Source organism: Neltuma alba, unplaced genomic scaffold (assembly GCF_004799145.2).
Source record: "Neltuma alba isolate B1F8T4 unplaced genomic scaffold, ASM479914v2 tig00011396_pilon, whole genome shotgun sequence".
Taxonomy (NCBI): domain Eukaryota; kingdom Viridiplantae; phylum Streptophyta; class Magnoliopsida; order Fabales; family Fabaceae; genus Neltuma; species Neltuma alba.
The window spans coordinates 253,200-265,143 of NW_021636085.1; positions in this window are offsets into that span (position 1 = coordinate 253,200).

Sequence of the window (11,944 nt, forward strand, 5' to 3'; positions counted from 1 at the left end):
TCAAATCTTTTTTCTTCCTAGTACTTTGTACGTTTTTCTCTTTATATTTAAATTTCTCGTTTGATTTTTCTTTCCATCGTTGTTCTCATAGTTCCTTTCCTTTAAAAAAAAAAAAAACAAGAAAAGCAAAACAAAAAAAAAAGGGTCTTATATCAAAGGCATTATTGCAGCTTAAGCGCATAGACATCTGTGAAAGGTAAGGATTTGTACACCATGATGCTTCTGAACTAAGTTGGCATCTTCTTATACCTAGTCTCTAACTTTCTGCATATTTTTATTTTTCAGGTCTTGCTGGTTGGTCAATCGAAGCGTGCCTGAAGATTTCAATTCCTGTTTCCAGGTTAGCATATGTATATATGGTTTTAATGGTAAATTTCATTTATTCATGGAAATTCTTGCAGCCTTCTTAAATTATAAACTAGTGTCACTTACGTATTTTTACTTGGAGTGCAAAATTAACTGTGTTTTTTTTTTCCTTCTTAAAACCATTTGTGAAGAATGCGACTCTTCATATTTTCTGTATCTCACATGAATGTTGATATTGATGTAGTTTAGCTTCCTATATTGAGAAAGTTTCTTGTTAATTTGTGTCACTATGAAAACAAGAATTACTTCGGGGTTATTTTGTTTCTATTTTTTGTTTTCTTGTTTTTAGAATAATTTTATAAATTTAAAACAAGTTTTGAAAATAATAAAAAAATATGTTAGATAATTATTTTAAGAAAATAATATTTCAAACCAAAAAAATATTAAAAAAATCACGTTTGACATGCAGTAGGTGCATGAGAAGAGATGAAGGTTTCTCCAATTTTTCAAAATAAAAGATAAAAAAATACAAAAAAAAATCTAAACATTGTTTTGGTCTTTTAGTTTTTAAAAACACATTACTGTTTTTAATTTTTTTAAAATAACCAACTGAAAATAATTACCAAAAAATTTTTTTTCCAACAATTTTTTTTTGAAAATATGAAAGCAAACAAGCCCTTGGATGCTTTTGGGTTTTTTTATCAGTTGTTCAAGTAAATCTGTAAAAGTCACAATTGGAAAAAATCTATCAACATACCCATATCTGTTTTATTTTTAAATATTGATTTTTATTTAAATTGCATGAAAACGAGATCTTATAATTAGGATTGATGGTAGTATTATCATTTAACTATGTTTTATTATATTTGAGATCTTAAAATCATCATTTTTGTTAACAGCTTTAGGATTAAAGGATTAAAATATATTTTTTAAAGTTAAGATGATTAAATGAAAATCTTATATAAAATTAAATGGCTTCTACTAAAAAAAAGAGAGGCTAAAAGTATAAGTTAGTCTTGGTTATATTCTCCATAATATTACATCTCTCTGTGCTTTTCCTACTTTAGTGTTTTGACTTTTGAATGTGATTATCTCCAAATAAAAATTTATTTTTGCAAAAATTTATTAACATTAATTATAATCGTTTACTTTTCTCACTTAGAAAGCATAGTTGGTGTTGGGCATGGAGGGTCAAGCCAATTCGAAATAAAAAAATATTTAAAAATTAAATTTTTTTAAAAAAATTAAATTTAAACCACCTAAATCTGATTAGGATGGTATAGTCTCATCATAATGATGGGTTACAACTAGTGATAAGCTGGCAGGAAAAGAAAACCCAGTGAAAACAATTGGATAGAAAATCAAATTTGAATACTTCTGAAACACGTGAAAAATTATTTACTTCGAATTATGATATGTTAATTCCATACTTTACAGCAAAATAAAATGAAATAAATACTTTCAAACCCACACCCGTTGACTCACAGTGACAAGCGCTGACCAAGCATGGTGAACAATTATTTTTTATAAAAAAATATTTTTATTAACATATGAACATTTTAACATTTACAATTCAAACATCTTACCATTTTAACTAATTTTCTTAATCTACTCAAATTACTCAATTAACTCTTATATTAAAACCGAAGGTGGTATGTTTGAGATTTATAAATCAATCTTTAAGATTTGCTAACCAAACTTCTTACATTTAAAAGTCAACTTTTCAAAATACTAATACTTTTACCAGTCAAAATGCTTCATTTACAAGTAAATCTCTAACAAAAATTACTACTTTAATATTTAGAATTCGATTTCTCAGATTTACATGTCAACTTCACATGTTTATAAGTTAATTTACATTATTATTGTATTGGTTCTTTAAATTTTATAAATAGATTTATGACTTAATTTCTTAAATTTTACATATCATTTTCCTAAATTTACAAGACCTAAGCATTCTTTACCTTATTAAGATATAGATTTTGAGTTTTGTCTTATAAATTTAAAAAGATGACTTGTAAATTTAATAAGTTGGTGTTTTGTAAGTTGATTTCTAAATTTTGAAAAACTAATACAAGAATCAGGCAAATTCACTTATAAACTTACAAGTTTAACCAGTAAGTATAAGATATTGACATATAAACATTCAAGTATTAATTCTTTTTTCTGAGATTTACTTCTAAATTTAAGAAGTTCAGATTTAGTTATAAATCCACAATGTTTGATAGGTAAATAATAAATTTAATATTTCAACAAAATATTTCTAAAAAATATTTTTTAAATGGTCAATAGTTGTCGCTGGTGAGTAAACGCAAATCAACTTGGTCAAAAGCAAAGGGCAGATATGAAATTTTACTAATGAAATTGATTATAACATATCAGTCTCAAAGAATTTGACAATATTTTAACAAATTCACCAAACTTGTAAGTGTCTTATTTAAAGAGTACATGCAATTTTTCCTTTAGTTATGAAATTCCAGCTAGGGAAGTCATACAAAAAAAAGAAATATTAAAAAAAACAGAGTGAAAAGGGAAAAAAATGAACAAGAAAACACTACCCTAAGAACATTCTCATAGGCTCGTTAAGCCGACTAAAGTTTGCAAACATTCATATATTCCGTTTGATGTAGATTTTCCTAAGAAATTAAAAGACAACCCATCATATTATAAAACACACCACGCATCACTAATAATAAAATATTTTTCTGTGTCTATTTTATTGAAATCCTAGAACATGGTAGGTGTAGTTGAAACATACAATAGTGTAGTCAGTAGTCCCTTTTTGTAATTTATTCTGCATGTTAGATGGAGCCAATAGTAGAGGAGGTGGCTACCCATGTGGCCGAATCATTGGTAGATAAAGCAATGCAAGAACTCAAATACTTGTGTTGTTACAAGACCTACGTTGACGACTTCGAAGACGAGAAGCCAAGTTTGAGTGCAACAAGAAACAGAGTGCTTAAAGATATTGAAGATGCCAAGCACCACAGAAATGAGAATAAGGTTGAAGATGAAGTCGAACGGTGGTTAGAAAGAGCCAATGGTCTCATAGGAGAAGACACAAGAGGAAAGAAGAAATGGTTTGGTTTGGTCACTAATTGCTTTTGGCAGTACAAGCGAGGCAAGGAGCTGGAAAGGAAGACGCAAACGATTAAACGACTAATGGAACAGAGTAACTTCGCTCGTGTTGCTCGATCAACTGGGCTTCCAGGCATCGAGTTCTATTCTTCTCCAAATTTTATGACTTTTGAGGATAGAAAGTTGATCTCTGAGAAGCTGAAGGAAGCGTTGAAAGATGACAACAAGTTTATGATTGGATTGTATGGGCTAGGTGGAACAGGGAAAACCACAATGGCAATAGAAGTAGGCAAAGATGTGGAACCAAAGTTCTTTGATAAAGTCATCTTCAGTGTTGTCTCAAAGGATGCAAACTTGAAAAATATTCGGGACAACATTGCAAAACACCTAGGTCTGCGTTTAACCCAAGGAGAGGATGAATCTGAACAAGCGCAAATATTATGGAAAAGAATAGCAGAAGGTGGAGAAAAGGTACTTATAATACTAGATGACATGTGGAAAAAGCTTACACTGCGAGATATAGGGATTCCTCTTGGCCGCCATGGCAAGGGTTGTTGTGCTGTTTTGCTGACCACACGTGATCTGAGAGTTTGTATAGATATGGGATGCGATGAGCTTATTAAACTTGAGGTCCTAAATGAAAAGGATGCAGTTGATCTTTTCCTATCTTATGCTGGCAGGAGCATAGATGGTCCTTCCAATGGTTTTAAGGATGTGGCTTTAGGCATTGTGAAGGAGTGTGGAAGTTTACCAGTTGCAATTGTAGCAGTGGCAAGTGCACTAAAGTCTAGGCCTTTATCAGAATGGCAAGATGGTTTGAAAAGACTGCAGACTCATGAGGGAATTCACGATGTTAAAGAAGAGTTAAAACCGGCTTATAACTCTTTGAGATTAAGCTATGATAATCTCAAGAATGAAAAGGCGCAAAAACTCTTCCTCCTGTGCTCTCTCTTCCCGGAAGATTATGAAATACCTATGGAACTTTTAACCAGGATTGCTATAGGTGTTGGTCTTTGTGGAGAAGCTAACATATACTCTGTTGCAAGAAGTCATTTTACTCCAATTAAAAATGAGCTCATAGATTCCTGTTTGTTATTAAAGGATAAGAATGAATGTGTCAAAATGCACGACTTGGTTCGGGAGGTAGCTCTATGGATTGGAAACAAACAGGTTCAAGCGGGCATGAATTCTAACTCAACTTTAATGGAAAACGTCCAATATTCATCTTGGAACATAGTTGACTTTCCGAATCATTTTGATGGCAAAACACTTGAGGTTCTTTTACTTTGGATAAATGATGCAAATTCTTCTAGAGTCAAAGTTCCCGATGCTACCTTTGAAGGGATGGAGAACCTTAAAATTTTGGCTTTAATGAGTTCGTCATATTTGAAAATTTCAGCTGCTTCCTTATTTCAATCACCTTTGTCATTGACAAATGTTCGAACTTTGGCCATAAAGAATTTTAAGTTATTAGGAGATATATTTATTTTGGCAAATCTAAAAAACCTTGAGAGCCTTGAATTGAACAAATGTTCGATTATTGAATTGCCAAATGAAATTAAAGAATTTCAAAAATTGAGATTGTTGGAGATGGTGAAGTGTTCTTTTACTGGAAGAAATAATCCTTTTGAAGTGATTGGAAGTTGCTTTCAGTTAGAGGAGCTGTATTACGCTTCAAATCATGTGGATGACTATGACGGGCAAATTACAACGCTTCCTACATTGCAAAGGTATTGCATAAAGGGTCGACTTTTTGCAAGTAACTATAAAGAGGATTCTTCAATATCTAGATATTTTGATTCACGGGGCTTAGAAGGATACTTCTCCAATGAAATATTTAAGCTCCTTGCGACAAGAGCAGAAGTTTTGATGTTAGGAAGAGATTACTGCAATAGAGGATGGACAAATATTGTTCCTGACATATTATCTGTGGAGGATGACAACATGAAAGATCAATTAACTAGGCTCTATTTGCAGTCAATGAATGAGATAAAGTGCCTAATCCATGTCGAGAATCTCCGACTTGGCGTGGCTATCTTCTCCAAGTTGGTTGAACTGAAGCTTCATTATGTGGATGTGAGAGAACTATGCCATGGGCCTTATCCTGTTGACTTTTTGAAGCAATTGAAGGAGCTGCTGTTATTTGGATGTGAACAACTGGAAGGCACGTTATTTGATGGCAAGCTAGAGTTGTGTAATCTTAAGTCCATATATTTATCTGAATGTTCAATGACATGCCTTTTTCATGCATCCACAGCACAGAGTCTAAAGCAATTGGAAATTTTGAGTATTGAAGTATGTTTGAAGTTGAAATACATAGTAGCAGAGACTATGGATGATCAGGATCCTAATCAAAAGAGTCATGACTCAATGTTGCCAAAATTGAAATATCTCACGATCGACCGCTGTGCTGAATTAGAATTTATCTTGCCAATATGTTTTTGCGAAGACTTTCCACTGCTAGTAAATATGAAGATTCAATATTGTGAGAAACTAAAATACATATTTGGGCAATATCCAGAGCATAGAGATTTGCACCAAATGGGAAAAGAAGCCATCCTCCAGTCGCTAGAAGAATGGACAATTCTTGAGGTACCGAATTTCATCCACATATATGGAGAATGTTATCTCCCACGGCCTTGTTCTGATGAAGTTCAAAAGTCATCTCCAAGTGCAAAAGAAGATGGCAATAGCAGTCTATCAAGGGGTCGTCTATGTTGTTTTTGGCCAAAATCAAAAGCCTTAACGAGATATCACACTTCTGCTCCCATGGACACTCAATTGAACCATAATCAGGTAATATCTCTTACTCTATTTTGTTTTAAATCTTTATTTGTAATAATGTATGAATCACCCAAATATGCTTTTCTAAACTTCTTCTTGTATGATGAGAATGTCAATTTGTCTTAAGTAACAAAATTAATTCTGCATTTCTCTTTTTTTTTTCATCTGATTGATTTGAGACACTAGGCACGGTTGGCAAACAATACTTTCGCTCAAATATATGCTGCAAATATCTTGCACTTTTTTTTTTGGCACATTATATTTACATTGCTTTGGGTCTTCATCTGTACGCTACCCATCCAAAAATTTGTCTGTTTATAAATTACTGATTGTAGAAGAACTTAATTTTGTTGGGAAAATTAGGGGGAAGGACCCAAAAAAAGTAATATTTACTAAAAAGGATCTGATTAAAAGAAACAAATAATAAAATATAAATTTAAAATATAATAAATTATCCCTAAGTCCCTAACAATCCTTAATTTAAACTAAAATTTTTAATAATCCTTTTCTCATCAATATTTGAAACAAAATTTATTAAAATAAGTCAAAATCATTTATATTAATCTATCTAAAATATCTTATATATCTAAACACACAATGAAATAAAATTATTCATCTACATGAATTGTGCTATCAATAGTTAATTTTAAAGTTGCAATCGAAAGCCCTCTTTTCCCCCCTAGTATCTCTTTCTTGACTTATTTATTATAAATCGTTTTACCATATTTTTTTTATATATGTTTAAATTTAAATAGATTTATTTTAATTAATTTCAATAAATAGAATTAAAGCTTTTATAGATATTTTTATCAATTTCAATTTTTGAAAATAGAAAATAATTAATTAAATAACATAGTTAATATTTATTTTTATCTAAAATTTTCCATTCTCTTATTTTTAAAAAGGAGAATCCCAAAAAATGACCTTTGAATTTTAAAATTCTAAAATAGACATATTTGTTATACTTTAATAGCAATTGATAACATTTGAAAAGTAAATGAGAACATATTTTTGCAGTCATTTCTGATTTGGGATTTTGAATTTTAGAGGTTTTTTTTTGGAATTTTTTCATCTTTAAATTTTTTTTATTACCATTTACTTTAATACAAACATATCAAGATTGAGAAAAAACAAAACAAAAAGATTATGAAAATTGATAACAAATGAGAAATAGTGTGCAGATAAAAATTATAGCCATGAAAAACTTTGAGTGATATTTGATCAATTTGATTTCTACATTATTTTTATTCCACCATATGTCTCCCTCAAACATCATATGAAACCAATTTATGGAGCTCATTTTTTCTTCTTATTCGTTGATTTATGTTGAAAGTGATGCAATTTTACTTTTAATCCAATATTGTTAAAATATGAAATTTGTTGTTATGTATTATAGGAGTTGATCCCTAAAACACAAAGCATATGTGAGATGTGGTTAGAGAAATTTTAAGAATTTAGTTAGGAGTCGTTTGGTATTTTTGAATTCAGCTAAAACAAAAGTCTAGTATTGTTGAAATTAGAGTTTTATATTTGATCATTATAAATAATTACAAATTTTAATATCTCTTCAATAAATATTATTTTTTGTAGGTTGTTCTCTTTAATTTTCCCTAATTTGTTTATATATAATAGATCTTTCTTGAAATATTAGAAAAGTTTGAACCTTAAACCTGTACCATAACTTGTACCATTCATTTTCAATTTATGAAAGACGAAGAATCCTCACATGTTTGTATGGAATATAGGCATCAAAGGTGAATTATGTTGTGAATGGAGCTCATGGACTTTTTGCATCACCATTATACCCGTACGCTACTTTGAAGAGGATGGTGATATATGGATTGTGTGGGTTAAAGTCACTCTTTACGCCATCCATTGCCTCATCATTGAAATTGCTGGAACGGTTGGGAGTTGGAAAATGCGATGCACTAGAGCACATAGTAACAGATGAGGAGCATGGTCATGATCGTGGGAATGTTAACTTTATTTTCCCAAACTTACAGGAGGTTGGAGTAAATGGTTGTAGCCACTTGGAATACATATTCCTAGCTTTTTATTCGAAAGACTTTAAGCATTTAGACTCTGTGGACATCACCGAGGCTAGAATGTTGACACATATCTTTGGAAAATGCCGTGCTGATGAGAATCTTAATGTTCAGGTTGATATTAATCTCCCAGCTCTGAAAAGGCTAGACCTTGATGATTTACCAAATATGGTTGGCATTTGTGCTGAAAACTATTCTGTGAAGGAACTATATCTAGAAGACATTACGTTGAATAAATGCCCACAACTTCCTTTGAAAACTTTGATGGACTTATTGGTTGATGGGCATAAAAGACAAGAAGATCTGTCAAGGAGGAAGGTAAACCTCTTTCCGACTTCTTTTTCCAGTTAATTTATGATTGATCAACTGAGAAAAATCATTGATACTAATATATCTTAATGATACCCACAGGCATTACCTCTTGAGAAGAAAGGCAAACCACTTTCCAACATGAAAGAATTGCCCAAGTTTGAAGATATCGGTGTGGAACAAAAAATTCACATGAGCTTTCAAAATCTTTCCGAGCTAAAAATCCAGGGATGCAAACATTTGAAATTTATCTTCTGTGCATCTACCTCAAGATGGCTGCAAAAACTAAAAAGGTTATGCGTATCAGAGTGTGAGGAGCTAGTGAGCATTATGGAGGAGGAAGAGAATCACGAAAATCCTATGACTCCTCATCAAGTATTTTTTCCAGAGCTACGTGGAATAACAGTAAAGCAATGCAAAAGTTTGAAATGCCTTTTTTCTAAATCAAGTGGTAAGCTTCCACGACTTTTGTATGTGAATATAGAAGATGTCCCCCAGCTTGGGCAAGTATTTGGATGGAAGCAGGGAGAGGGACGGAAGCTGGTGTTGGAGAATGTGCTTCCAAAACTAGTTGCAATAAGACTAGTAAAACTGCCAACTCTTCATACTATCTGTGAAGGAATTGATTTTCAAACCGTGATAATCCGTCGGGTGCGTCAGTGTCCTGCTATTTCTTTAACTTCAGCCAACGATGGTAGTTACCGTGAACGTAAGTATCCACATATAGGTAATTTACTACAACTACTAATTGCTACAATTTGTTCTCATAATAACGTAATTGTTTTATTTTGGCAGTGGATTTCTGCCTATATCTAACACTGTCTAATGAAGACCGCCATGACTGCGCATGGGAAATTTCTTTCTGGGCTTTTGAGGTAGGTATCAAACTTGATAAAATGGCTCAATCAACTTCAAGATATTGAAAAAGGAAAAAAAAACAGGGAGATGAGAAATGATAATATTTACACCAAGATTAACTCTAAATTAAATTGACCAATACATGAATAAAAGTTTCCCTCGCTACTAATATTTTAGCAGAAATTCCGTGCATCCACCAATTTTTCCTATTTAGTGGGCTAAGATTACAATCTTTATTAATGATTTCAACTCACTATTTTCTTTATACCCTGTTCTGAGGAATTAGAGCCAACTCTGGGGAGAGACCTAACAATAGTCAATAACAGAACAAGCGTATGTGCTATCAAGCCAACACATCCTCTCTTACATATTATTCTTCCTTTATTCCAAATTTAGCTTGATTTAATTCGTAAAGTTTAATGATCAGATTTCAACTCATTTCATCTGTTCTTATGTTATTCTATAAGGTATGTACATTATGTTATTCTATAACAAGGACTTGAACCAATAAATAGTTCTCCTTAAATTAATATACCATAAGCTTCTTAATTATTTTAACATTTTTAGTAACCCATTCACATTTTATGAGTTACATAGGATACCAATGCATCAACAAGTGGAATTGTTGAAGAAAAACTTTCAACAACTCCATCATCTACTTCAGACATGGTAAGGATTATTCTTCATTTTATACTTCCACACACACACACACACATATTTCCCCGAATACATAGTCATGTGGAAGTGGAAATGCCTTATAATAATAATGATTTTGTTTTATAGATGAGAGTTGGTAGGAGCCTCTAATGCATAACTTGGTTATCAAAGTGGACACTAACAGTAAACTTAAAACAGATTTAAGATACCAGCGGATTGTAAGTTTAGAGAGTACTAAAGCGGTAGCAAATGAACTCGCTAGGTCGGTTTCTATTTCTTATATATGCCCGCAATGACCATCCATCATTGAGTTCAAATAATTTAAGAGTGAATCCCGGAACAAAGACCTTCACTTATATGTTTACTGAACTCACTTCAATAAAATAGTATAGGCGTTTAATTTGTAGGAGCCTTTAATGCACCACTTGGCTATATATTTCTCCCTGATCCAATCCTGTACATAAGTAACTTTTAATTATCTCACCAACCAAGAAGAAGTAGGTACATTATTGATATTGTTTGAAAAGGGAAAAAAATCCCAATTACACTTATTAAATGCATCATCTTTAAAAACAATTATCTCTCACATATGCACCCTCTTACCCCCTAGAAATTTGCAAAAGGCTAAAATTAAAAGACAATAATGGTAACCTATAGTCTTTTTTATTATGCAAAGTGACTCATAAAAAGACATCATTTTTTTAGGAAAGTATCCTATATATAAAACTGAAGGAAGTGTAAAATTTAGCCAGTAAAGAATATAAAGAGATGGCAGTAAAAGTAACTTCTCTATGCTACGCAATAGATAAGGAAACAATGGAGCTAAGTGCTCAACAAGGTTGTAAACTAGCTGGAGCTAATAAATCAAATCAAATCGTGAATTCAGAACTAAGCAACACGTCCCCACCAACATTTGCCATTGTTTAGGAAAATGAGCTCACATGTAAAAATATTATGCTTCCTTATATGGGTTGAATCAACAAGCACTATCAAAATCAGGATATGATTTGCGTTCTAATGATTCAAAAAATGCTAACATTTGACAGAAGATTATACTATTTACAATTCTTTAGTGTCATCGAAATAATCCTTAAACTTACATATCATTTGGTGTTGGGCAGAATCTCAAAGCAACTTTTGGAGAAGGTCCTTCATTTGAGAAGTATGACAAAGAAAGTTCATCAGCTTCTTCAAAGCCGAAAACTGAAGAACCTTACACATTAACTCCTTCTGAAGTAAGCTTGCTGCATTCATTTTAGCTTTATATAACTGTCCCGTTGTTTATTCATTCCTTAATTTGCTTAGGATTTATGTGGAAAGGAGCCAATGGGTGATCAACAAGCACTTGGAGAAAATAAAATCTCTAACGAAGCTCCTCAAAGAGTTGAAGAACCTATCAAAGAATTTTCCTCCAAAGAAACATCAAATGAAATGGTATTGATGATAGTACCATCTATTTCTTTTGGAAAGACCTCTCCAGGAGTAAATATTTGGTTTCTCATAAATTTGCATTATTAATACATTATTGGCTTCTATTCAAATTGATCTTTCTATTTGTATGCTCTTAGATCTTTTCAATCTCATCTCCCAAAAAGCCTCCAATAGCAACCTCTACATCTCGCGTGCAAATGGAGTCAGGGATCTCTGCTATTACCGATCACACTGCACAAGTAAGCCTTCATTTTATTGCATTGGTTTAGGGATGAAATTTTATTCTTTAAAACTGGCATATACTTAATGCTAGAATAGAACAATTTGATAATCAACTGGTGCTCTGTTTTTATGAAGCAACTGGAACGTATTTTAATTCCACTATATATCACCTTTTCAATCTAATACCTAAATAAACTAACTAGTATGAACAATTCTTTTCAATCTGCACCTGGTTAAGAAGGTCAACAAGTCAT